Source organism: Trachinotus anak, unplaced genomic scaffold (assembly GCF_046630095.1).
Source record: "Trachinotus anak isolate AG129_WGS33_773 ecotype Australia unplaced genomic scaffold, CSIRO_AGI_Tana_v1 ptg000021l, whole genome shotgun sequence".
In the NCBI taxonomy this organism is placed as follows: Eukaryota; Metazoa; Chordata; class Actinopteri; order Carangiformes; family Carangidae; genus Trachinotus; species Trachinotus anak.
The window spans coordinates 29,495,285-29,521,256 of record NW_027273872.1 but is presented as its reverse complement, the minus strand read 5'-3'; the positions used below and the strand labels follow the sequence as shown (position 1 = coordinate 29,521,256).

Below are 25,972 nucleotides of genomic sequence, written 5' to 3'. Positions count from 1 at the left end.
CATCTGAGTCATTTTCTGTGCAATGTGACCTAAAAGCAGGGATTCATTAAGTCAACGTCAAAAACTTGAAAAGTTTCACAAAGATCGCACAGCTGTTGTTTCTGATCTGTATTCACTTCATCTGAGTCACTTTCTGTGCAATTTGACATAAGTGTAGTAAGACACACATGCCGACCTCAGAAACTGAAAAGTTTCACAAAGTCGCATAACTGTTGTTTCTGATCTGTATTCACTCAGTCTAAGTCATTTTTCTTGCAATTTGACATAACAGTAGTAAGACATACATGCCGTCCTCAGAAACTGAAACGTTACACTGTGATCGCATAACTGTTGTTTCTGATCTGTATTCACTTCATCTGAGTCATTTTCTGTGCAATTTGACATAAGAGTAACACGAAATACATGCGGACCTCAGAAACTTAAACGTTTCACTGAGATCGCATAACTGTTGTTTCTGATCTGTATTCACTTCATCTGAGTCATTTTCTGTGCAATTTGACCCAAAAGCAGAGAATCATGCCTGCCGACCACAGAAACTGAAAAGTTTCACAAAGATCGCATAACTGTTGTTTCTGATCAGTATTCCGTCAGTCTGAATGATTTTCTGTGCAATGTGACCTAAAATCTGAGCGTCATCTCTGCCGTCCTCAGATACTGAAAAGTTCTACAAAGATCGCACAACTGTTGTTTCAGAACAGTATTCCGTCATTTTGATTTTGTTTCTGTGCAATGTGATCTAAAAGCAGGGATTCATTCCTGGCGACATGAGAAACTCAAATATTTAACACAAATCACACAACTGTTGATCCTGACCAGTATTCACTTAATGTTTTGTACTTCACTTTGTCTGGGTTAAAAAATTACAATGTACACGGCGGTCCGGATACTCAAGTGGTTGGGGCGCGTACCACGTGAGCGCAAACGCTCTTAGCAGGCAGTCACCGGTTCGACTCTCGACCGGCCCGACTCTTCCCTGCATGTCATGCTCCTCTCCATACAAACTGTGTTCTGATGTTCCGACTTAATGGACTGGAAGCACATTCAGCATATATTCTTTAATTATGCTCACCAAAAACGCATAATTATATCACTAGATTTCAGTGTTGAGGCACAATTACATTCATCATTTTCGTAAAGGCATACTAACCTAAAAACCTGTTATTGAATCACGAGACAGTTTCAGAACTATATAGACACAGAGCAACACACCTGCCTGCATAGCAGCATGGGACTAATTATATAAATTATATTACAATAATTGATTTGTCACTTTCCCTGATGGTCTGAATAACTCTCTGCTGCTGTCATGTCTCTAGTGTCTATGGAGCAGCAACGTCATCATTACTTTTTCTAACTGTATTTTTGTATCTCTCATTGAAACGACCATTTAGAAAGGCAAGGGAGGGGAGAGAACGCATTAGTTTAACAAGGAAACACGGCATGTTAGGTAATGCAAAAATGAACTCTTGAAAACTTAATTCATTCATTTTTTTCATTCATTTTCCATGCCGCTTATCAGAGGCCCGGTCACGGGGGTGGGGGCGCTGGAGCCAATCCCAGCTGATATTGGGCGAGGGCGGGGTACACCCTCTGACTGTGATGGACAGGAAGAATGTATTTTTTTTTAAAGAAATTTTGGGGGCATTTTTGCTTTTATTAGATAGGACAGGAGAGAGTGACAGGAAAGGGGCAAAAGGAGATGTAATGACATGCACGAAAGAGTCGGGGCTGCCGGGAGTCGAACCGGTGATGAAAAGATCGCTTTATATGTTATACGCACTAACTACTCAGCTACCCAGTGACCTCTCTGTTTCAGGATATTTTCTTACGTTTTCTTAATTTGAATGATGCATCTCCTCCGTTTGTTTCTCCCACATCAAAGAATCGCCGCCGCCAGACGCCCCTGGGTCACACCCTTTCTTCATGTGGACGGTTAGTCTCTCTCTCTCCCACGTCAAAACCTCGCGCCGCCTCTTTGATCTGCCCGCCTTACTCCCTTCAGAGCATCCTGCAACCACATGCCCTGCAAAGCACTGGCATCCATGCACCGTGTCGCATCACCATCTGTACGATGAAGGTAAATGTAAGTAGCAGTGGTTAACGATCTTGCTTGTTTAAGACACTTTACTTTCTCAGCACCAGAGAATCTGAATTTGATTATGTCAAGTATTTGTGGAGGAGAGCTAATATTAGCTAGTTAATTTTCGCCCTAAGTTACAGTTTAGCTAGCTAATGTTGGCTAACTGATAGTGTATCCTTTCAAATATGGGTGATCAGTTGTGCGCAGTGAGACTGGTGGATTTTGTTGTAGAGATGGGGTGATCCGATCACAGGTGGACAGCACTAAGTATAGATAACGCACGCAAGAGGCACTGAGATCAGATCATGTCTGTGGCCACATTCTTTTAGCAATGTGAACGCAAACGTGTCCTGGGCCACACTAAAAGACTGCCTACTCAGTTGTGCCGCCACAGTTTCACAATGAAACCAGAATATTTGACTCTGTCAAGTGGCTTAAGGCTTATCTCATTTGAGCTGTGCAGAGCCGATGATTGCCCAGCTCCTCCGCACCCGCTCTCTCTCTCTCTCTCTCTCTCTCTTTCTCTCTCTCTCTCTCACACACACACACACACACACACACACACATACATGAACAATGGACCCGTCTGTCTGACTGGCTAAATACATAAGTGTTCATTTGCTCATTTGTTCATTTTACATCTGTCTACTTGTAAGACGCATGTTATTGGCAGGTAATGAACAAGGCCATAGAGTTTATCAGTGGCTGCGGTGGTTCAGTTTGTCGTTTGAACAACGTCAAGTTATAATACTTTTGTATTTCTTTTTTTTCTTTTTTTTTTTTAACCCTATCTAATGTATTGTATTAAAAGACGTGAGAGATATGGGATCCTTCCCTTGCCCTTAATAAATAAAATAAATTGAGTAAATAAATAGATATTAACAATAACAAAAAGTGAATGGATAAATAAATGAATTAATAATATTTCAAGATAATATAATAACAGCAATAAGAAATTAATAATAATTGTAGTGATAGTAATGGTAATATTAATAATGATGAAATAAGAGAATAGAATGTACTAAAGCAAACCCAGGAATACAAAATGGATAAAAATAAATGAATAAAAAACTGAAGTATGATAGTAATGGTGGTATACATGATTACACAGAAAACTGAGAGAGTAATCCTATGGATTCTGTACATAACAATAATAATAGTAGATATAATGTTAAAAAAAAAAATAGTAAAGAGAAAAAAAAGGATAGCAACTTAATTGTTGGAGTGTGTATATAGAAACCATGCTGGAAGTTGGTGGACAAAAAGAGAAAGAAAAAACAGAATAAATAAAGGAACCATCAAATAGAGAAGTAATAATAATCATAATAGTGATAATAATAGTAATAACAATAATAAGTATGAACAGTGATAATGATAATGACTGAGAGGAGGAAGAACTCAGTAGTGTAGAAAATTAATGAAGGGTTGCCATGTATCGGCTATTATTGTGAGTTGATGAATATTCTAGAGAGATATATTCCAGAGTACGTTTTTCCAGAGTGTTGTGGTGTTCCTTCATTTCAAGTTCATGAGGATAGTCTTCAGGATAGGGGTAGAGAGAGAGAGACCAGGAACAGCTGTATAGGTAATGGTGTGATCAATAATAATGACAGATAACAGTGGTTAATAGTAATGATGAGTCGTGGTGGATCTGGATCCTGCTGCTCCAGAGGCAGAGATACCTGCAGAATGAGGACAGAGAGAGGGAGAGAGAGGAGAAGCACAAACTACTGAGGAGAGAAAAAAAAAAAACGTTAAAAAAAGTAAAAAAGTTAATGGCATAAAGTAGTCAAGAGAGAGAGAGAGAGAGAGAGAGAGAGAGAGCCCAGTGCATCATGGGAATCCCATTCTAGCTCTATAGCAGCATAACTAAGGGATGGGTCAGGACATACCCGAGCCAGCCTTAACTATAAGCTTTACCAAACAGGACAGTTTTAAGCCTGATCTCAAAGGTAGAGAGGGTGTCGGCCTCCTGAACCCACACAGGGAGCGGGTTCCACAGGAGTGGAGCCTGACAGATGAAGGCTCTACCCCCCATTCTGCTATTACAAACTCTGGGAACCACAAGTAGACCTGCATTTAGAGAGCGAAGTGTCCAATTGGGTCACATGATTGAATGAAGCCAGTTTATTATTATGGAAGATATGCTTGAGGTGTGTGATTCCTTTTTCAGCCCTAACCATGTGTTATCTGAGTGGCAACGGATGCATTTGCATTCACACTGCTAAAAGAATGTGGCCATGTGGCCCAGAGCGTTTGGTCTGGGTGATCGGATCTCAAATGTGTCCTCAATATGTCCTGGGTACAGTCACAACTCTACTTAGAGCAGTCTGGGTGTGATTGGATCACCAGAGATGGATGTTAATCTCAGGTTTTAACAGGGCCTATGAGCGCCACCTATGTATGTATCAGATCTATGTATCGGTATTATTCTTTCTTCTTTCCTCTCCAAATTATCATCTGACAACCCTTCAGATTTATCTGGTGACCCTTTATATAAAACTCGATATAAAGTAGTTCAAAGAGTAACATGCTGCTGAAAACTGATGCTTCAGTATTAATCATCTGATGATGTCATATACAATAATACATTAGTCAGATGGACCTAACTGTTACTTTCAGAGGAAACTTGTAAGAATTAGGACTCAGAGATGATAATGCAGTGTGTATTTTCTGTGGCTGTCCTGCAGGTTTTAAACTGAACAGGAAAGTATGGGTGATGTGAGTTTTACATTTATGTGCTGTTGAAGCAGAGGGAGGCCATAATGACAGTCAGCAGGCAGGAGGAGGTCAAGAGGACACAGTAAGCAGGCAGGACCTTTGAAGGACATTTGTGACATCCTGGGTGATAGACGGACATTGCCTTCCAACATCGTGTACGTCAAGGAGGAGAGCCCAGAAGAATCAACCCGAACCCAAACCTCAATTTTTTAAGGTAAGACTGATTTGATGGAATCTTTTGGAGGGCTGCAGCAGGCCCATGCACAGACATTTTGAGGGGTAGGTGCTCAAGGGGAAAAGGGGACCTTCCTCTCATAATTATTAAATTAAATAAAGTTACTTACATATTTATTCATTTCAATACTCTACACTTGCAGATAAAATTATCAATTTGCACAGAGACAATGGTCTTTAGTACTTTTCTACATTTATCACAAGAACAGGCAACACCAAAGAAAACAATGACACACTGTGTTTTAGGGCATTTTCACATGTATAGATTTGTCTATAAAATAATAATTCAGTCTCAAAAAATAAAGATTTGTTGATGTAAAACAAAAAAAAAGCTGGTCTCTAACTATATAAAATAATGATAAACCAACCAATCTACCTTCCAAACTAGAATGCAGCAACAATTAGGCTCATTGTATTCTGTGTACTGTACAAGGAACACACTGTGTACCCCTGTAAAGGGAGCATTATGTTGCTATTGGTCTGTATTGAGCTGTTTTAATAGTAGTTTAATTTCACAACAGTGACAAACAATACCAAGGCTTAGGACAAACACTCGTTACTTGGTTGTCACCGGTGAAGGTAGGTCAGTGAAAAGCGCTGTTCTGCAGTCCTCTCAGTCTGGGTTGGTTAACTGTGGAGACTGTGACGAGGGAAGCTGAAACACAGTCATTGGTCAATTCAACATGTTTTTTAGATGAGAACTGATGCCACGAGACAAATTTAATAACTTAAATATAAACTTAGAAAAGGAGAAATAAATAAAAAAAGTATTGTAAAAAGAGCACTTATCTGATCAGACGCCAAAAAGGCAGGTGCTTGAACACCATCAGAGGTCTGTCTGTGCGCATGCTTGGGGTGCAGTGATGAGTCTACTATTATACTATTAAGTCAACGCGTCATTTCTCATACATTGGTTTATTTATGGCAGCCAGCCGCAACATAAACATTAACTTAAAATACCACAAAACATTAATAGAAAATAGACATATATTTATTTTCTATTTTATCATTTACGTTTGCACTGTTCCTCTGCTCTTAACTCTGCTCTCTGTTCTCTGTTTTCTGCGCAAGGTACATACATGCACGAGATACAGATACACACACATACACACACACGCGGAACAAACAGCAGGGCAGAGAGGCTGCACTGGACACAGAACCAGGTGAAGAAAAGTTGACTCAAGTACACTGTTGCTGTACTTTATGTTATTTTAAGTGCAATAAAAAGTAAAAGGCTAATAAGAACTTTATCAAACAACCTGTTCAACAAGCATCTATAAAAGAGATATTTTCAACTATTTTGTCCGATGTCTCCCAGTGTTATTTACACAATGACATCACTCTTTCTAACAATAGCCAATTGTTAGAAAAAGCTAAAAGGAAAGCTGTCTTCATTTACCACAAATTGAGCAACTGCTCAGACAAAAAAGCCAATTAAATTCAAGACAATTCTAATCGTGTTCTTTATTTAATTTGTCGAATTCTTAAGTGATAGTATTAGCTGGATCAATTTTGGATAAGATAAAGATAAAATCCTAATCCCTACAGCTGGTTAGTGGTTAGTGTAGTATGGTCGTGGAGAGAGTTGGGGGTTACAGCAGGTGCTCAGATTTACAGTGCAGTCATGATTTTTTTGGAAGAGATTGAAAAGGCAAAGAAAGAAACTGGTTGAGAGCAGTGTACTGATCAACAACACCTTTGTATCAGTCTCACCAATGAGTACACCAGTAAAGATAGTGATGATCTCTTACATATCACCATTCATCAGTGATGAGATTCTGAAGGAACTGCCAAGACACAGGAAGATTGTCTCCCCATTCAATAGGTTGCAGTCAGGATGGTCAGGAAGGTCTTCACTGGTGAAACATGTTGTCTCTCACAGATGGCAGGTTCACATGATCTTCAGTAAAAAAGATGAGGACCTCCGTCTAGGTTTAAGTGTGAAGGCTGATGACTTTGAATATGTGGTGTTTGTCAACTTTGGGGCCTTTAAGTGTTTTTGAAGTGCTGCAGGAACGAGGGTCACTGTGAACCAATAACAGTCTCATAAAAACAGATTCAGACAGCCAGGGATTAATAGGTCATATTAGCTGTATGAACCAATCCTGTCAACTTGTGGAGATGAGGGGGCGGACAAAATAAACCCAAGACCTTGTCAGGACAGAGGGCCAGAGTTTGCACTTGCACAGCTGATGACACTGTGTTAGTTAGCACTAGCACAGCTACTGACGCGGTTACAAGCTAACAAACAATGTAATCAGTGAGCTACGCATACAGTTCTGATATGTCTTCCAGGAACCAGTTTTGGTCACAATAAACTCAAAAACTCCTGAGTCTGGGTATGACTAAGGCACAAACATGCAGCTCAGACTTTGTGATGTTTCCTCCACTAACCATCTTGATATGCTCTGTTGTTTCACCTGTAAACCAAGTGCAAGCAGCAGTGGTGGGTGGGGCATAAGGCCTGATCCAGATTTTTCAACGAGGAGTGTAGATGTGCTTACAGCCCTGGTTTTTGATTTTTTTTTTCACCTTTTATGCGGGAAAACCATGTTAAACAAAATATTAATCATAGCAGATTTTTACAGAGTTTAAAACATTTCTGGAGAGAAATGAAAATGATCTCAATCCAGACAAAGCTGGTAGTCAAGGCTGATAAGACCTAATCAGGGAGTGACTGTGGTTGTCTATATCATTGTTTCCAGAGGTCTCTGTTTTGCCCATCCAGACTACAAACGCATGGCTGGAGTTTTCAAACTAACACAGGGCCAGCATCATTTACAAATGTCTCCGTTTAGAAAATTCGGGAGTAGTGTGGATGCCAGGCACAAATGTAGCAAAAATGATGCATTTTGAAATGAGAACAGTAGTGTGGACATAGTGATAGAGCTCAGGAGGACAAGAGCCGGCTGTGTTGAACACTGCAGACAGAGTAGCAAAGGACACTCTGAGGGACACTGATGAGGACCTGATGGTGGATGACAATGTTTAAAGTCCCTGCTCTCAAGAGAAAGCAGATGAACACCAGTGGCTTTCAGGCCAAGAATAGTGTAGTAGGCAGGTTGAGAGAGCAGCAGCAGGAGGAGCATCCAGAGCCTGAGACTATCTACACACCCAACACAGTGCACAGAGATCAGTATTTAAATGAGCTCTGTGTGATTTTAAGTCAGTGTGGTCCTGAACAGTTTTTAATTCTTGGAGGAGATTTCAACTGTACAGAGAACAATGAGCTGGACATTAACCACACTGAGCCTCATGCTGCTTCAAAATGTGCCACAAAGCAGCTGGTGTAGGCTCACAGGTTAAATGATGTATGGAGAGAAATGCACAGACAGTAACACATGGGTGTTCAGAAACGGTAGTGATCCTTCCGCAGGTTCACGTACGGAAACCTTGTTACGACTTTTGCTTCCTATTTTCCTATTTTTCTATGGCCAGATGAGACAGTTGGGTTCTTTTTTGTTGTTTTTTTTTTGTTGTTGTTTTTTGTTTTAAGCATCATTTCAATATTTTTAAAAGGGTGTAGGATACTGCAGGATACTGGGGTTCTGATCAGATCATTCCCACAGTGTTGTGTAATGTGTTATTGCAAATCTGAAATACAAGTCTGCATACTGGCACTGTAACACTTGTTTGTTATTAGATGCACATTTAACATTTTAGAAACTCATCTCAGTAACACTTTGACAGAACTTCTTGAAATTTGGCACAACTAAATGTTGGACTCAAGTTGTGCCAACATTTAGTTGGACTCAAGGATGAACTGATAAGATTTTTGTGGTCAAAGGTCAAGGTCTTGGTGACCTCACCATACACAGTTATTTCTTCAAATTTGGTACGAAAGAACTGATTAGATTTTGGTGGTCAGTGTCAAGGGTATTGTGACTTCACAAAATACTTTTTAGCATTACTCAAGACTTCACACATCAATTATGACAAAATTTCACACAAATGGTTAATATTTTATATGACTGGAAAAACAAAGATGTGATCTGAAATTAGTCTGACAGGTGGAGGCATACAACTGTGAGGCAGTAATTCTAGTTTTGGAAAGATTGGAAAGGAGATTTTACATTGTTGAAGCAGTGGTGGGATTGTGGGAAAGTGGAAATCAAGCAGCTTTGTCACCAGTACACTCTCAATATCTCTTGTGAAAAGGCGGCATTGAAGACCTCCAATCAGAAAAGGCATACTAGCAGACCTGTTCTGATCTGATCAGACTGTACAGAAGAACTGGAAGGAAGTGGAGGAGAAGGTGGAGGGAAGGTTGGCCAAGTGGAGGTAGCTGTTACCTCACATATTGTACAGAGGAAGAGTTCTGATTATGAATAATTTGGTTCCATCAACTCTCTGGCACAGGTTAAAAAGTGTATGGATCCCCCTGCTGGTCTGTTACAGAATGTGCTGTCCATCATGGTTAACCTCTTTTGGGTACTGGAAATATTTTTTTTAAATAATTTTATGCTATGGTATACTTTCACTGAAGTTCAGAGGGAAATATTGTACTCTTTACTCCAATACACTCATCTGGCGATGGTTATTTATAGTAGTAGTTATTTTTAACATGAGTATTTCACACAAAGGATAGTTTAACAAGCATTAAAATGCAATGCATAGTTAGAGATTAAACCTGTGGTTTCAAAGCTTTTTGGCCTCTGACATTTTACAAAAAGCAGTGTGCAGACAGGGTCACATTTCAGATGTCTATGAGTTATTAACAGCTCCACTAAATAGTGATTTTTCCCTGTAAACTTCTCACATGGTTTTATTTCAATATATCTCAACAAAAATCAAAGAATAGAGGAAAAGTCCAAAAGATGAAAACAGATCCAAAATCCAGAATCGAATTTAAAATCCTCCTCCTCACCTACAAAGCCATTAATGGTCAGGCACCATCGTACCTTGGAGAGCTTATAGTTCCCTATTTTCCCAATAGGACACTTCGCTCTCTAAATGCAGGTCAACTTGTGGTTCCCAGAGTTTGTAAGAGTAGAATGGGGGGCAGAGCCTTCAGCTATCAGGCTCCTCTCCTGTGGAACCAGCTCCCAGTGTGGGTTCGGGAGGCAGACCCCCTCTCTACCTTTAAGATCAGGCTTAAAACTGTCTTGTTTAGTAAAGCTTATAGTTAAGGCTGGCTCGGGTATGTCCTGACCCATCCCTTAGTTATGCTGCTATAGAGCTAGACTGCTGGGGGATTCCCATGATTCACTGGGCGCTCTCTCCCTATTTCTGTCTCTCTCCCTCTCTCTCTCTCGATGACTTCATGCCATTAACTTTGTTTCCTTTTCTCTCCCGTAGTTTGTGCTTCTCCTCTCTCTCCCTCTCTCTGTCCTCATTCTGCAGGTATCTCTGCCTCGGGAGCAGCAGGATCCAGATCCACCACTACTCATCTTTACTATTAACCACTGTTACCTGTCATCATTATTATTGATAACACCATTACCTACACAGCTGTTCCTGGTCTCTCTCTCTCTCTCTCTCTCTCCTCTCCCCTCTCCTCCCCCTCCCCCTCTTTCTATCTTCTCCTAAACCCAACCGGTCGAGGCAGACGGCCGCCCACCCTGAGCCCGGTTCTGTTGGAGGTTTCTTCCTGTTAAAAGGGAGTTTTTCCTCCCCCCTGTCGCCAAGCGCTTGCTCGTTGTGGGAACTGTTGGGTTTTTCTCTGTAACAAAGTAAGGTCTTGACCTTACCCTGTAAAGTGCCTTGAGATAATGTATATTATGATTTGGCGCTATACAAATAAAATTGAATTGAATTGAATAGATGTATGTTTCCTCTCAGATTAATCTTCAGATTAATAATGGTTAGGTTCCTGCCACTCAGTCAGAGGGACTGAGTTACCATTACTTTTCTGATGTAATTTAACTACATTTTGCTGCTAATACTCATGTACTTTTACTAAGGCAGGATTTTTCATGCAGGACTTACAATGGAGGATTTGCTGTATTGGTACCTTTGCTGAAGTAAAGGGTCTGAATACTACCTCCACCACTGTTATTAGTTCAAAGGCTACTTCATCGAAGAGTTAATTCATAGATGAGCATGAGCAAGCGGAGTGGAGATAAGTTGCTGAAAAAGAGTAAGATGAAATTTGTAAGAATTAGGACTCAGAGATGACATTACTGTGTTTGTTGTCTGTGGTTGTGCTGTTGTATTAAGCAAGCAGAGGGAGAACATAATGACATCAGCAGGCAGGAGGAGGTCAAGAGGACAGTGAAGACCTAGAAGGATTTTTGACATACTGGGTGAGAGCTGGACATTGCTTTCTAACATTGTCGATGCCAGGGAGGACAGGCCAGAAGAGTCAACCCAAACCTTTGTGGTCAATTTTTTAAGGTAAGACTAATTTGATAGAAGCTTTTGTAGGGCTGAATTCGCCATAAAATTAATGTCAGCATTGCAAATGCTTCAACATCAATATTTGTAGGTAGACACATTGTTTCCCATACAGGTAGGGCTGCATATTCAGTCGACACAGACACACGCGCACAGAGGAACAGGCCTACATGCTGTATAGACATCTGCCTCACTCTTTGTGATGTTGACCATGTCACGGGTTCTGGTTCTGGTGTGGATCGGTGTTGAACTAGAAATGATGATCTGCTGCGATGGTTTGTGTGGGGGTCTGACTACAGTTTTGCTCCATAATACTTTGTGATGTTTTGAGACAGCTTATAGAATTAATTCTAAACAATCTTTTGCTGCATCTTCTTCAACATATCATGATGTTCATCAGTTTGTGAGTTTCTGAGGTCTGCAGGTGTGAAGCACTATTTTTAGGAGAAAGTGAATAGAAAATCACACAGTATGAGTGAAAACAAATCAGAATCAACAGTTGTTAGTTTCGTGTGATGTATTTCAGTTTCTGAGATCTTCAGGACAGAAGCACTAGTTTTAGGAGACAGTGAACTGAAAATTATTGAATGTGAGTGAATACTTATCAGAATCAGTGGTTGTGTGATTTGTGTGATGTATTTCAGTTTCTGAGATTTGCAGGTGTGAAGCAATACTTTTAGGAGAAAGTGAACAGTCGGCAGATATCAAACAGTAATCTTAGGATACAGTCAGCTTAAAATGACTCAGATGAGTGAATACTGTTCAGTTGTGCGTTTTTGGTGAAGCTTTTGAGTTTTTGACGTCACAGATATCAAACAGGAATCTTAGGATACAGTCATCTTAAAATGACTGAATGTGAGTGAATACTGTTCAGTTGTGCGTTTTTGGTGAAGCTTTTGAGTTTTTGACGTTGGCAGATATCAAACATTAATCTTAGGATACAGTCAGCTTAAAATGACTGAATGTGAGTGAATACTGTTCAGTTGTGCGTTTTTGGTGAAGCTTTTAACTCAAAAGTGAATACTGTTCAGTTTTGCGTTTTTGGTGAAGCTTTTAACTCAAAAGCTTCACCAAAAACGCACAACTGAACAGTATTCACTCACATTGACGTCGGCAGATATCAAACATTAATCTTAGGATACAGTCAGCTTAAAATGACTGAATGTGAGTGAATACTGTTCAGTTGTGCGTTTTTGGTGAAGCTTTTGAGTTTTTGACGTCGTCAGATATCAAACATTAATCTTAGGATACAGTCAGCTTAAAATGACTCAGATGAGTGAATACTGTTCAGTTGTGCGTTTTTGGTGAAGCTTTTGAGTTTTTGACGTCACAGATATCAAACATTAATCTTAGGATACAGTCAGCTTAAAATGACTGAATGTGAGTGAATACTGTTCAGTTGTGCGTTTTTGTTGAAGCTTTTGAGTTTTTGACGTCGGCAGATATCAAACATTAATCTTAGGATACAGTCAGCTTAAAATGACTGAATGTGAGTGAATACTGTTCAGTTGTGCGTTTTTGGTGAAGCTTTTGAGTTTTTGACGTCACAGATATCAAACATTAATCTTAGGATACAGTCAGCTTAAAATGACTGAATGTGAGTGAATACTGTTCAGTTGTGCGTTTTTGGTGAAGCTTTTGAGTTTTTGACGTCGGCAGATATCAAACATTAATCTTAGGATACAGTCAGCTTAAAATGACTCAGATGAGTGAATACTGTTCAGTTGTGTGGTTTTGGTGAAGCTTTTGAGTTTTTGACTTCGGCAGATATCAAACAGTAATCTTAGGATACAGTCAGCTTAAAATGACTGAATGTGAGTGAATACTGTTCAGTTGTGCGTTTTTGGTGAAGCTTTTGAGTTTTTGACGTCGTCAGATATCAAACATTAATCTTAGGATACAGTCAGCTTAAAATGACTCAGATGAGTGAATACTGTTCAGTTGTGCGTTTTTGGTGAAGCTTTTGAGTTTTTGACGTCACAGATATCAAACATTAATCTTAGGATACAGTCAGTTTAAAATGACTCAGATGACGTCACAGATATCAAACAGTAATCTTAGGATACAGTCAGCTTAAAATGACTGAATGTGAGTGAATACTGTTCAGTTGTGCGTTTTTGGTGAAGCTTTTGAGTTTTTGACGTCGGCAGATATCAAACATTAATCTTAGGATACAGTCAGCTTAAAATGACTGAATGTGAGTGAATACTGTTCAGTTGTGCGTTTTTGGTGAAGCTTTTGAGTTTTTGACGTCGTCAGATATCAAACATTAATCTTAGGACACAGTCAGCTTAAAATGACTCAGATGAGTGAATACTGTTCAGTTGTGCGTTTTTGTTGAAGCTTTTGAGTTTTTGACATCACAGATATCAAACAGTAATCTTAGGATACAGTCAGCTTAAAATGACTGAATGTGAGTGAATACTGTTCAGTTGTGCGTTTTTGGTGAAGCTTTTGAGTTTTTGACGTCACAGATATCAAACAGTAATCTTAGGATACAGTCATCTTAAAATGACTCAGATGAGTGACTACTGTTCAGTTGTGCGTTTTTGGTGAAGCTTTTGAGTTTTTGACGTCGGCAGATATCAAACATTAATCTTAGGATACAGTCAGCTTAAAATGACTGAATGTGAGTGAATACTGTTCAGTTGTGCGTTTTTGGTGAAGCTTTTGAGTTTTTGACGTCGGCAGATATCAAACATTAATCTTAGGATACAGTCAGCTTAAAATGACTCAGATGAGTGAATACTGTTCAGTTGTGCGTTTTTGGTGAAGCTTTTGAGTTAAAAGCTTCACCAAAAACGCACAACTGAACAGTATTCACTCACATTCAGTCATTTTGACGTCGGCAGATATCAAACATTAATCTTAGGATACAGTCAGCTTAAAATGACTCAGATGAGTGAATACTGTTCAGTTGTGCGTTTTTGGTGAAGCTTTTGAGTTTTTGACGTCACAGATATCAAACAGTAATCTTAGGATACAGTCAGTTTAAAATGACTGAATGTGAGTGAATACTGTTCAGTTGTGCGTTTTTGGTGAAGCTTTTAACTCAAAAGTGAATACTGTTCAGTTTTGCGTTTTTGGTGAAGCTTTTGAGTTTTTGACGTCGGCAGATATCAAACAGTAATCTTAGGATACAGTCAGCTTAAAATGACTGAATGTAAATGAATACTGTTCAGTTGTGCGTTTTTGGTGAAGCTTTTGAGTTTTTGACGTCGGCAGATATCAAACAGTAATCTTAGGATACAGTCAGCTTAAAATGACTCAGATGAGTGAATACTGTTCAGTTGTGCGTTTTTGGTGAAGCTTTTGAGTTTTTGACGTCGGCAGATATCAAACAGTAATCTTAGGATGCAGACATCTTAAAATGACTGAATGTGAGTGAATACTGTTCAGTTGTGCGTTTTTGGTGAAGCTTTTGAGTTTTTGACGTCGGCAGATATCAAACAGTAATCTTAGGATACAGTCAGCTTAAAATGACTCAGATGAGTGACTACTATTCAGTTGTGCGTTTTTGGTGAAGCTTTTGAGTTTTTGACGTCGGCAGATATCAAACAGTAATCTTAGGATGCAGTCAGCTTAAAATGACTGAATGTGAGTGAATACTGTTCAGTTGTGCGTTTTTGGTGAAGCTTTTGAGTTTTTGACGTCGGCAGATATCAAACAGTAATCTTAGGATACAGTCAGCTTAAAATGACTCAGATGAGTGAATACTGTTCAGTTGTGCGTTTTTGGTGAAGCTTTTGAGTTTTTGACGTCACAGATATCAAACAGTAATCTTAGGATGCAGACATCTTAAAATGACTGAATGTGAGTGAATACTGTTCAGTTGTGCGTTTTTGGTGAAGCTTTTGAGTTTTTGACGTCGGCAGATATCAAACAGTAATCTTAGGATACAGTCAGCTTAAAATGACTCAGATGAGTGAATACTGTTCAGTTGTGCGTTTTTGGTGAAGCTTTTGAGTTTTTGACGTCGGCAGATATCAAACAGTAATCTTAGGATACAGTCATCTTAAAATGACTGAATGTGAGTGAATAATGTTCAGTTGTGCGTTTTTGGTGAAGCTTTTGAGTTTTTGACGTCGGCAGATATCAAACAGTAATCTTAGGATACAGTCAGCTTAAAATGACTGAATGTGAGTGAATACTGTTCAGTTGTGCGTTTTTGGTGAAGCTTTTGAGTTTTTGACATCACAGATATCAAACAGTAATCTTAGGATACAGTCAGCTTAAAATGACTCAGATGAGTGAATACTGTTCAGTTGTGCGTTTTTGGTGAAGCTTTTGAGTTTTTGACGTCGGCAGATATCAAACAGTAATCTTAGGATGCAGTCATCTTAAAATGACTCAGATGAGTGAATACAGTTCAGTTCTGCGTTTTTGGTGAAGCTTTTGAGTTTTTGACGTCGGCAGATATCAAACAGTAATCTTAGGATACAGTCAGCTTAAAATGACTGAATGTGAGTGAATACTGTTCAGTTGTGCGTTTTTGGTGAAGCTTTTGAGTTTTTGACATCACAGATATCAAACAGTAATCTTAGGATACAGTCAGCTTAAAATGACTCAGATGAGTGAATACAGTTCAGTTGTGCGTTTTTGGTGAAGCTTTTGAGTTTTTGACGTCGGCAGATATCAAACAGTAATCTTAGGATACAGTCAGCTTAAAATGACTGAATGTGAGTGAATACTGTTCAGTTGTGCGTTTTTGGTGAAGCTTTTGAGTTTTTGACATCACAGATATCAAACAGTAATCTTAGGATACAGTCAGCTTAAAATGACTCAGATGAGTGAATACTGTTCAGTTGTGCGTTTTTGGTGAAGCTTTTGAGTTTTTGACGTCACAGATATCAAACAGTAATCTTAGGATGCAGACATCTTAAAATGACTGAATGTGAGTGAATACTGTTCAGTTGTGCGTTTTTGGTGAAGCTTTTGAGTTTTTGACGTCGGCAGATATCAAACAGTAATCTTAGGATACAGTCAGCTTAAAATGACTCAGATGAGTGAATACTGTTCAGTTGTGCGTTTTTGGTGAAGCTTTTGAGTTTTTGACGTCGGCAGATATCAAACATTAATCTTAGGATACAGTCAGCTTAAAATGACTCAGATGAGTGAATACTGTTCAGTTGTGCGTTTTTGGTGAAGCTTTTGAGTTTTTGACGTCACAGATATCAAACAGTAATCTTAGGATACAGTCAGTTTAAAATGACTGAATGTGAGTGAATACTGTTCAGTTGTGCGTTTTTGGTGAAGCTTTTAACTCAAAAGTGAATACTGTTCAGTTTTGCGTTTTTGGTGAAGCTTTTAACTCAAAAGCTTCACCAAAAACGCACAACTGAACAGTATTCACTCACATTCAGTCATTTTGACGTCGGCAGATATCAAACAGTAATCTTAGGATACAGTCAGCTTAAAATGACTCAGATGAGTGAATACTGTTCAGTTGTGCGTTTTTGGTGAAGCTTTTGAGTTTTTGACGTCACAGATATCAAACAGTAATCTTAGGATACAGTCATCTTAAAATGACTGAATGTGAGTGAATACTGTTCAGTTGTGCGTTTTTGGTGAAGCTTTTGAGTTTTTGACGTCGGCAGATATCAAACAGTAATCTTAGGATACAGTCAGCTTAAAATGACTCAGATGAGTGAATACTGTTCAGTTGTGCGTTTTTGGTGAAGCTTTTGAGTTTTTGACGTCACAGATATCAAACAGTAATCTTAGGATACAGTCAGCTTAAAATGACTCAGATGAGTGAATACTGTTCAGTTGTGCGTTTTTGGTGAAGCTTTTGAGTTTTTGACGTCACAGATATCAAACAGTAATCTTAGGATACAGTCATCTTAAAATGACTGAATGTGAGTGAATACTGTTCAGTTGTGCGTTTTTGGTGAAGCTTTTGAGTTTTTGACATCACAGATATCAAACAGTAATCTTAGGATAGAGTCAGCTTAAAATGACTGAATGTGAGTGAATACTGTTCAGTTGTGCGTTTTTGGTGAAGCTTTTGAGTTTTTGACGTCGGCAGATATCAAACAGTAATCTTAGGATACAGTCAGCTTAAAATGACTCAGATGAGTGAATACTGTTCAGTTGTGCGTTTTTGGTGAAGCTTTTGAGTTTTTGACGTCGGCAGATATCAAACAGTAATCTTAGGATACAGTCAGCTTAAAATGACTCAGATGAGTGAATACTGTTCAGTTGTGCGTTTTTGGTGAAGCTTTTGAGTTTTTGACGTCACAGATATCAAACAGTAATCTTAGGATGCAGTCATCTTAAAATGACTCAGATGAGTGAATACTGTTCAGTTGTGCGTTTTTGGTGAAGCTTTTGAGTTTTTGACGTCACAGATATCAAACAGTAATCTTAGGATACAGTCAGCTTAAAATGACTGAATGTGAGTGAATACTGTTCAGTTGTGCGTTTTTGGTGAAGCTTTTGAGTTTTTGACATCACAGATATCAAACAGTAATCTTAGGATACAGTCATCTTAAAATGACTCAGATGAGTGAATACTGTTCAGTTGTGCGTTTTTGGTGAAGCTTTTGAGTTTTTGACATCACAGATATCAAACAGTAATCTTAGGATACAGTCATCTTAAAATGACTGAATGTGAGTGAATACTGTTCAGTTGTGCGTTTTTGGTGAAGCTTTTGAGTTTTTGACGTCGGCAGATATCAAACATTAATCTTAGGATACAGTCAGCTTAAAATGACTGAATGTGAGTGAATACTGTTCAGTTGTGCGTTTTTGGTGAAGCTTTTGAGTTTTTGACGTCACAGATATCAAACATTAATCTTAGGATACAGTCAGCTTAAAATGACTGAATGTGAGTGAATACTGTTCAGTTGTGCGTTTTTGGTGAAGCTTTTGAGTTTTTGACGTCGGCAGATATCAAACATTAATCTTAGGATACAGTCAGCTTAAAATGACTGAGATGAGTGAATACTGTTCAGTTGTGTGGTTTTGGTGAAGCTTTTGAGTTTTTGACTTCGGCAGATATCAAACAGTAATCTTAGGATACAGTCAGCTTAAAATGACTCAGATGAGTGAATACTGTTCAGTTGTGCGTTTTTGGTGAAGCTTTTGAGTTTTTGACGTCACAGATATCAAACATTAATCTTAGGATACAGTCAGTTTAAAATGACTCAGATGACGTCACAGATATCAAACAGTAATCTTAGGATACAGTCAGCTTAAAATGACTCAGATGAGTGAATACTGTTCAGTTGTGCGTTTTTGGTGAAGCTTTTGAGTTTTTGACGTCGGCAGATATCAAACATTAATCTTAGGATACAGTCAGCTTAAAATGACTGAATGTGAGTGAATACTGTTCAGTTGTGCGTTTTTGGTGAAGCTTTTAACTCAAAAGCTTCACCAAAAACGCACAACTGAACAGTATTCACTCACATTCAGTCATTTTGACGTCGGCAGATATCAAACAGTAATCTTAGGATACAGTCAGCTTAAAATGACTCAGATGAGTGAATACTGTTCAGTTGTGCGTTTTTGGTGAAGCTTTTGAGTTTTTGACGTCACAGATATCAAACAGTAATCTTAGGATACAGTCATCTTAAAATGACTGAATGTGAGTGAATACTGTTCAGTTGTGCGTTTTTGGTGAAGCTTTTGAGTTTTTGACGTCGGCAGATATCAAACAGTAATCTTAGGATACAGTCAGCTTAAAATGACTCAGATGAGTGAATACTGTTCAGTTGTGCGTTTTTGGTGAAGCTTTTGAGTTTTTGACGTCGGCAGATATCAAACAGTAATCTTAGGATACAGTCAGCTTAAAATGACTCAGATGAGTGAATACTGTTCAGTTGTGCGTTTTTGGTGAAGCTTTTGAGTTTTTGACGTCACAGATATCAAACAGTAATCTTAGGATACAGTCATCTTAAAATGACTGAATGTGAGTGAATACTGTTCAGTTGTGCGTTTTTGGTGAAGCTTTTGAGTTTTTGACGTCGGCAGATATCAAACAGTAATCTTAGGATGCAGACATCTTAAAATGACTGAATGTGAGTGAATACTGTTCAGTTGTGCGTTTTTGGTGAAGCTTTTGAGTTTTTGACGTCGGCAGATATCAAACAGTAATCTTAGGATACAGTCAGCTTAAAATGACTCAGATGAGTGAATACTGTTCAGTTGTGCGTTTTTGGTGAAGCTTTTGAGTTTTTGACGTCGGCAGATATCAAACAGTAATCTTAGGATACAGTCAGCTTAAAATGACTCAGATGAGTGACTACTATTCAGTTGTGCGTTTTTGGTGAAGCTTTTGAGTTTTTGACGTCGGCAGATATCAAACAGTAATCTTAGGATGCAGTCATCTTAAAATGACTCAGATGAGTGAATACTGTTCAGTTGTGCGTTTTTGGTGAAGCTTTTGAGTTTTTGACATCACAGATATCAAACAGTAATCTTAGGATACAGTCAGCTTAAAATGACTCAGATGAGTGAATACTGTTCAGTTGTGCGTTTTTGGTGAAGCTTTTGAGTTTTTGACGTCGGCAGATATCAAACAGTAATCTTAGGATACAGTCAGCTTAAAATGACTCAGATGAGTGAATACTGTTCAGTTGTGCGTTTTTGGTGAAGCTTTTGAGTTTTTGACGTCACAGATATCAAACAGTAATCTTAGGATACAGTCATCTTAAAATGACTGAATGTGAGTGAATACTGTTCAGTTGTGCGTTTTTGGTGAAGCTTTTGAGTTTTTGACGTCGGCAGATATCAAACAGTAATCTTAGGATACAGTCAGCTTAAAATGACTCAGATGAGTGACTACTATTCAGTTGTGCGTTTTTGGTGAAGCTTTTGAGTTTTTGACGTCGGCAGATATCAAACAGTAATCTTAGGATACAGTCAGCTTAAAATGACTGAATGTGAGTGAATACTGTTCAGTTCTGCGTTTTTGGTGAAGCGTATGAGTTTTTGACGTCGGCAGATATCAAACAGTAATCTTAGGATACAGTCAGCTTAAAATGACTCAGATGAGTGAATACAGTTCAGTTGTGCGGTTTTGGTGAAGCTTTTGAGTTTTTGACGTCGGCAGATATCAAACAGTAATCTTAGGATACAGTCATCTTAAAATGACTGAATGTGAGTGAATACTGTTCAGTGGTGCGTTTTTGGTGAAGCTTTTGATTTTTTGACATCACAGATATCAAACAGTAATCTTAGGATACAGTCAGCTTAAAATGACTGAATGTGAGTGAATACTGTTCAGTTGTGCGTTTTTGGTGAAGCTTTTGAGTTTTTGACGTCGGCAGATATCAAACAGTAATCTTAGGATACAGTCAGCTTAAAATGACTCAGATGAGTGAATACAGTTCAGTTGTGCGTTTTTGGTGAAGCTTTTGAGTTTTTGACATCACAGATATCAAACAGTAATCTTAGGATACAGTCAGCTTAAAATGACTCAGATGAGTGAATACAGTTCAGTTGTGCGTTTTTGGTGAAGCTTTTGAGTTTTTGACGTCGGCAGATATCAAACAGTAATCTTAGGATACAGTCAGCTTAAAATGACTCAGATGAGTGAATACAGTTCAGTTGTGCGTTTTTGGTGAAGCTTTTGAGTTTTTGACGTCGGCAGATATCAAACAGTAATCTTAGGATACAGTCAGCTTAAAATGACTGAATGTGAGTGAATACTGTTCAGTTGTGCGTTTTTGGTGAAGCTTTTGAGTTTTTGACATCACAGATATCAAACAGTAATCTTAGGATAAAGTCATCTTAAAATGACTCAGATGAGTGAATACTGTTCAGTTGTGCGTTTTTGGTGAAGCTTTTGAGTTTTTGACGTCGGCAGATATCAAACAGTAATCTTAGGATACAGTCAGCTTAAAATGACTGAATGTGAGTGAATACTGTTCAGTTGTGCGTTTTTGGTGAAGCTTTTGAGTTTTTGACATCACAGATATCAAACAGTAATCTTAGGATACAGTCATCTTAAAATGACTCAGATGAGTGAATACAGTTCAGTTGTGCGTTTTTGGTGAAGCTTTTGAGTTTTTGACGTCGGCAGATATCAAACAGTAATCTTAGGATACAGTCAGCTTAAAATGACTGAATGTGAGTGAATACTGTTCAGTTGTGCGTTTTTGGTGAAGCTTTTGAGTATTTGATGTCGGCAGATATCAAACAGTAATCTTTGGATACAGTCAGCTTAAAATGACTGAATGTGAGTGAATACTGTTCAGTTGTGCGTTTTTGGTGAAGCTTTTGAGTTTTTGACATCACAGATATCAAACAGTAATCTTAGGATACAGTCATCTTAAAATGACTGAATGTGAGTGAATACTGTTCAGTTGTGCGTTTTTGGTGAAGCTTTTGATTTTTTGACATCACAGATATCAAACAGTAATCTTAGGATACAGTCAGCTTAAAATGACTGAATGTGAGTGAATACTGTTCAGTTGTGCGTTTTTGGTGAAGCTTTTGAGTTTTTGACGTCGGCAGATATCAAACAGTAATCTTAGGATACAGTCAGCTTAAAATGACTGAATGTGAGTGAATACTGTTCAGTTGTGCGTTTTTGGTGAAGCTTTTGAGTTTTTGACGTCGGCAGATATCAAACAGTAATCTTAGGATACAGTCAGCTTAAAATGACTCAGATGAGTGAATACTGTTCAGTTGTGCGTTTTTGGTGAAGCTTTTGAGTTTTTGACGTCGGCAGATATCAAACAGTAATCTTAGGATACAGTCAGCTTAAAATGACTCAGATGAGTGAATACAGTTCAGTTGTGCGTTTTTGGTGAAGCTTTTGAGTTTTTGACGTCGGCAGATATCAAACAGTAATCTTAGGATACAGTCAGCTTAAAATGACTCAGATGAGTGAATACTGTTCAGTTGTGCGTTTTTGGTGAAGCTTTTGAGTTTTTGACGTCGGCAGATATCAAACATTAATCTTAGGATACAGTCAGCTTAAAATGACTCAGATGAGTGAATACAGTTCAGTTGTGCGTTTTTGGTGAAGCTTTTGAGTTTTTGACGTCGGCAGATATCAAACAGTAATCTTAGGATACAGTCAGCTTAAAATGACTCAGATGAGTGAATACAGTTCAGTTGTGCGTTTTTGGTGAAGCTTTTGAGTTTTTGACGTCGGCAGATATCAAACAGTAATCTTAGGATAAAGTCATCTTAAAATGACTCAGATGAGTGAATACTGTTCAGTTGTGCGTTTTTGGTGAAGCTTTTGAGTTTTTGACGTCGGCAGATATCAAACAGTAATCTTAGGATACAGTCAGCTTAAAATGACTGAATGTGAGTGAATACTGTTCAGTTGTGCGTTTTTGGTGAAGCTTTTGATTTTTTGACATCACAGATATCAAACAGTAATCTTAGGATACAGTCAGCTTAAAATGACTGAATGTGAGTGAATACTGTTCAGTTGTGCGTTTTTGGTGAAGCTTTTGAGTATTTGATGTCGGCAGATATCAAACAGTAATCTTAGGATACAGTCATCTTAAAATGACTCAGATGAGTGAATACTGTTCAGTTGTGCGTTTTTGGTGAAGCTTTTGAGTTTTTGACGTCGGCAGATATCAAACAGTAATCTTAGGATACAGTCAGCTTAAAATGACTGAATGTGAGTGAATACTGTTCAGTTGTGCGTTTTTGGTGAAGCTTTTGAGTTTTTGACGTCGGCAGATATCAAACAGTAATCTTAGGATACAGTCAGCTTAAAATGACTCAGATGAGTGAATACTGTTCAGTTGTGCGTTTTTGGTGAAGCTTTTGAGTTTTTGACGTCGGCAGATATCAAACAGTAATCTTAGGATACAGTCAGCTTAAAATGACTCAGATGAGTGAAGACAGTTCAGTTGTGCGTTTTTGGTGAAGCTTTTGAGTTTTTGACGTCGGCAGATATCAAACAGTAATCTTAGGATACAGTCATCTTAAAATGACTGAATGTGAGTGAATACTGTTCAGTGGTGCGTTTTTGGTGAAGCTTTTGAGTTTTTGACATCACAGATATCAAACAGTAATCTTAGGATACAGTCAGCTTAAAATGACTGAATGTGAGTGAATACTGTTCAGTTGTGCGTTTTTGGTGAAGCTTTTGAGTTTTTGACATCACAGATATCAAACAGTAATCTTAGGATACAGTCAGCTTAAAATGACTCAGATGAGTGAAGACAGTTCAGTTGTGCGTTTTTGGTGAAGCTTTTGAGTTTTTGACGTCGGCAGATATCAAACAGTAATCTTAGGATACAGTCATCTTAAAATGACTGAATGTGAGTGAATACTGTTCAGTGGTGCGTTTTTGGTGAAGCTTTTGAGTTTTTGACATCACAGATATCAAACAGTAATCTTAGGATACAGTCAGCTTAAAATGACTCAGATGAGTGAATACTGTTCAGTTGTGCGTTTTTGGTGAAGCTTTTGAGTTTTTGACGTCGGCAGATATCAAACAGTAATCTTAGGGATACAGTCATCTTAAAATGACTCAGATGAGTGAATACAGTTCAGTTGTGCGTTTTTGGTGAAGCTTTTGAGTTTTTGACGTCGGCAGATATCAAACAGTAATCTTAGGATACAGTCAGCTTAAAATGACTGAATGTGAGTGAATACTGTTCAGTTGTGCGTTTTTGGTGAAGCTTTTGAGTTTTTGACATCACAGATATCAAACAGTAATCTTAGGATACAGTCAGCTTAAAATGACTCAGATGAGTGAATACAGTTCAGTTGTGCGTTTTTGGTGAAGCTTTTCAGTTTTTGACGTCGGCAGATATGAAAACAGTAATCTTAGGATACAGTCAGCTTAAAATGACTCAGATGAGTGAATACAGTTCAGTTGTGCGTTTTTGGTGAAGCTTTTGAGTTTTTGATGTCCGCAGATATAAAACAGTAATCTTAGGATACAGTCAGCTTAAAATGACTCAGATGAGAGAATACTGTTCAGTTGTGCGTTTTTGGTGAAGCTTTTGAGTTTTTGATGTCGGCAGATATCAAACAGTAATCTTAGGATACAGTCAGCTTAAAATGACTGAATGTGAGTGAATACTGTTCAGTTGTGCGTTTTTGGTGAAGCTTTTGAGTTTTTGACATCACAGATATCAAACAGTAATCTTAGGATACAGTCAGCTTAAAATGACTCAGATGAGTGAATACAGTTCAGTTGTGCGTTTTTGGTGAAGCTTTTGAGTTTTTGACATCACAGATATCAAACAGTAATCTTAGGATACAGTCATCTTAAAATGACTGAATGTGAGTGAATACTGTTCAGTTGTGCGTTTTTGGTGAAGCTTTTGATTTTTTGACATCACAGATATCAAACAGTAATCTTAGGATACAGTCAGCTTAAAATGACTGAATGTGAGTGAATACTGTTCAGTTGTGCGTTTTTGGTGAAGCTTTTGAGTTTTTGACGTCGGCAGATATCAAACAGTAATCTTAGGATACAGTCAGCTTAAAATGACTCAGATGAGTGAATACAGTTCAGTTGTGCGTTTTTGGTGAAGCTTTTGAGTTTTTGACGTCGGCAGATATCAAACAGTAATCTTAGGATACAGTCATCTTAAAATGACTGAATGTGAGTGAATACTGTTCAGTTGTGCGTTTTTGGTGAAGCTTTTGATTTTTTGACATCACAGATATCAAACAGTAATCTTAGGATACAGTCAGCTTAAAATGACTGAATGTGAGTGAATACTGTTCAGTTGTGCGTTTTTGGTGAAGCTTTTGAGTATTTGATGTCGGCAGATATCAAACAGTAATCTTAGGATACAGTCATCTTAAAATGACTGAATGTGAGTGAATACTGTTCAGTTGTGCGTTTTTGGTGAAGCTTTTGAGTTTTTGACGTCGGCAGATATCAAACAGTAATCTTAGGATACAGTCAGCTTAAAGTGACTCAGATGAGTGAATACTGTTCAGTTGTGCGTTTTTGGTGAAGCTTTTGAGTTTTTGACATCACAGATATCAAACAGTAATCTTAGGATACAGTCAGCTTAAAATGACTGAATGTGAGTGAATACTGTTCAGTTGTGCGTTTTTGGTGAAGCTTTTGAGTTTTTGACGTCGGCAGATATCAAACAGTAATCTTAGGATACAGTCATCTTAAAATGACTGAATGTGAGTGAATACTGTTCAGTGGTGCGTTTTTGGTGAAGCTTTTGATTTTTTGACATCACAGATATCAAACAGTAATCTTAGGATACAGTCATCTTAAAATGACTCAGATGAGTGAATACTGTTCAGTTGTGCGTTTTTGGTGAAGCTTTTGAGTTTTTGACGTCGGCAGATATCAAACAGTAATCTTAGGATACAGTCATCTTAAAATGACTGAATGTGAGTGAATACTGTTCAGTTGTGCGTTTTTGGTGAAGCTTTTGAGTTTTTGACGTCGGCAGATATGAAAACAGTAATCTTAGGATACAGTCAGCTTAAAATGACTCAGATGAGTGAATACAGTTCAGTTGTGCGTTTTTGGTGAAGCTTTTGAGTTTTTGACGTCGGCAGATATCAAACAGTAATCTTAGGATACAGTCAGCTTAAAATGACTCAGATGAGTGAATACAGTTCAGTTGTGCGTTTTTGGTGAAGCTTTTGAGTTTTTGACGTCGGCAGATATCAAACAGTAATCTTAGGATACAG

At 38.3% G+C, this 25,972-nt stretch overlaps 1 long non-coding RNA gene across 3 annotated transcripts; it reads left to right on the top strand.

Annotated features, from left to right (window-relative positions):
* The first annotated feature begins 441 nt into the window (after positions 1-441).
* LOC139606262 (uncharacterized) lies at positions 442-12,269 on the top strand. Of its 3 annotated transcripts, XR_011684586.1 has the most exons (4): positions 442-2,083; positions 4,831-5,015; positions 11,195-11,371; positions 11,487-12,269. It is a non-coding gene; the product is annotated as an uncharacterized lncRNA (long non-coding RNA). The 3 variants fall into 3 exon arrangements; XR_011684587.1 differs by lacking the exon at positions 11,487-12,269 and having other exon boundaries at positions 446-2,077; positions 11,195-11,408; XR_011684585.1 differs by lacking the exon at positions 11,487-12,269 and having other exon boundaries at positions 446-2,083; positions 11,195-11,408.
* The last annotated feature ends 13,703 nt before the right edge of the window (positions 12,270-25,972 follow it).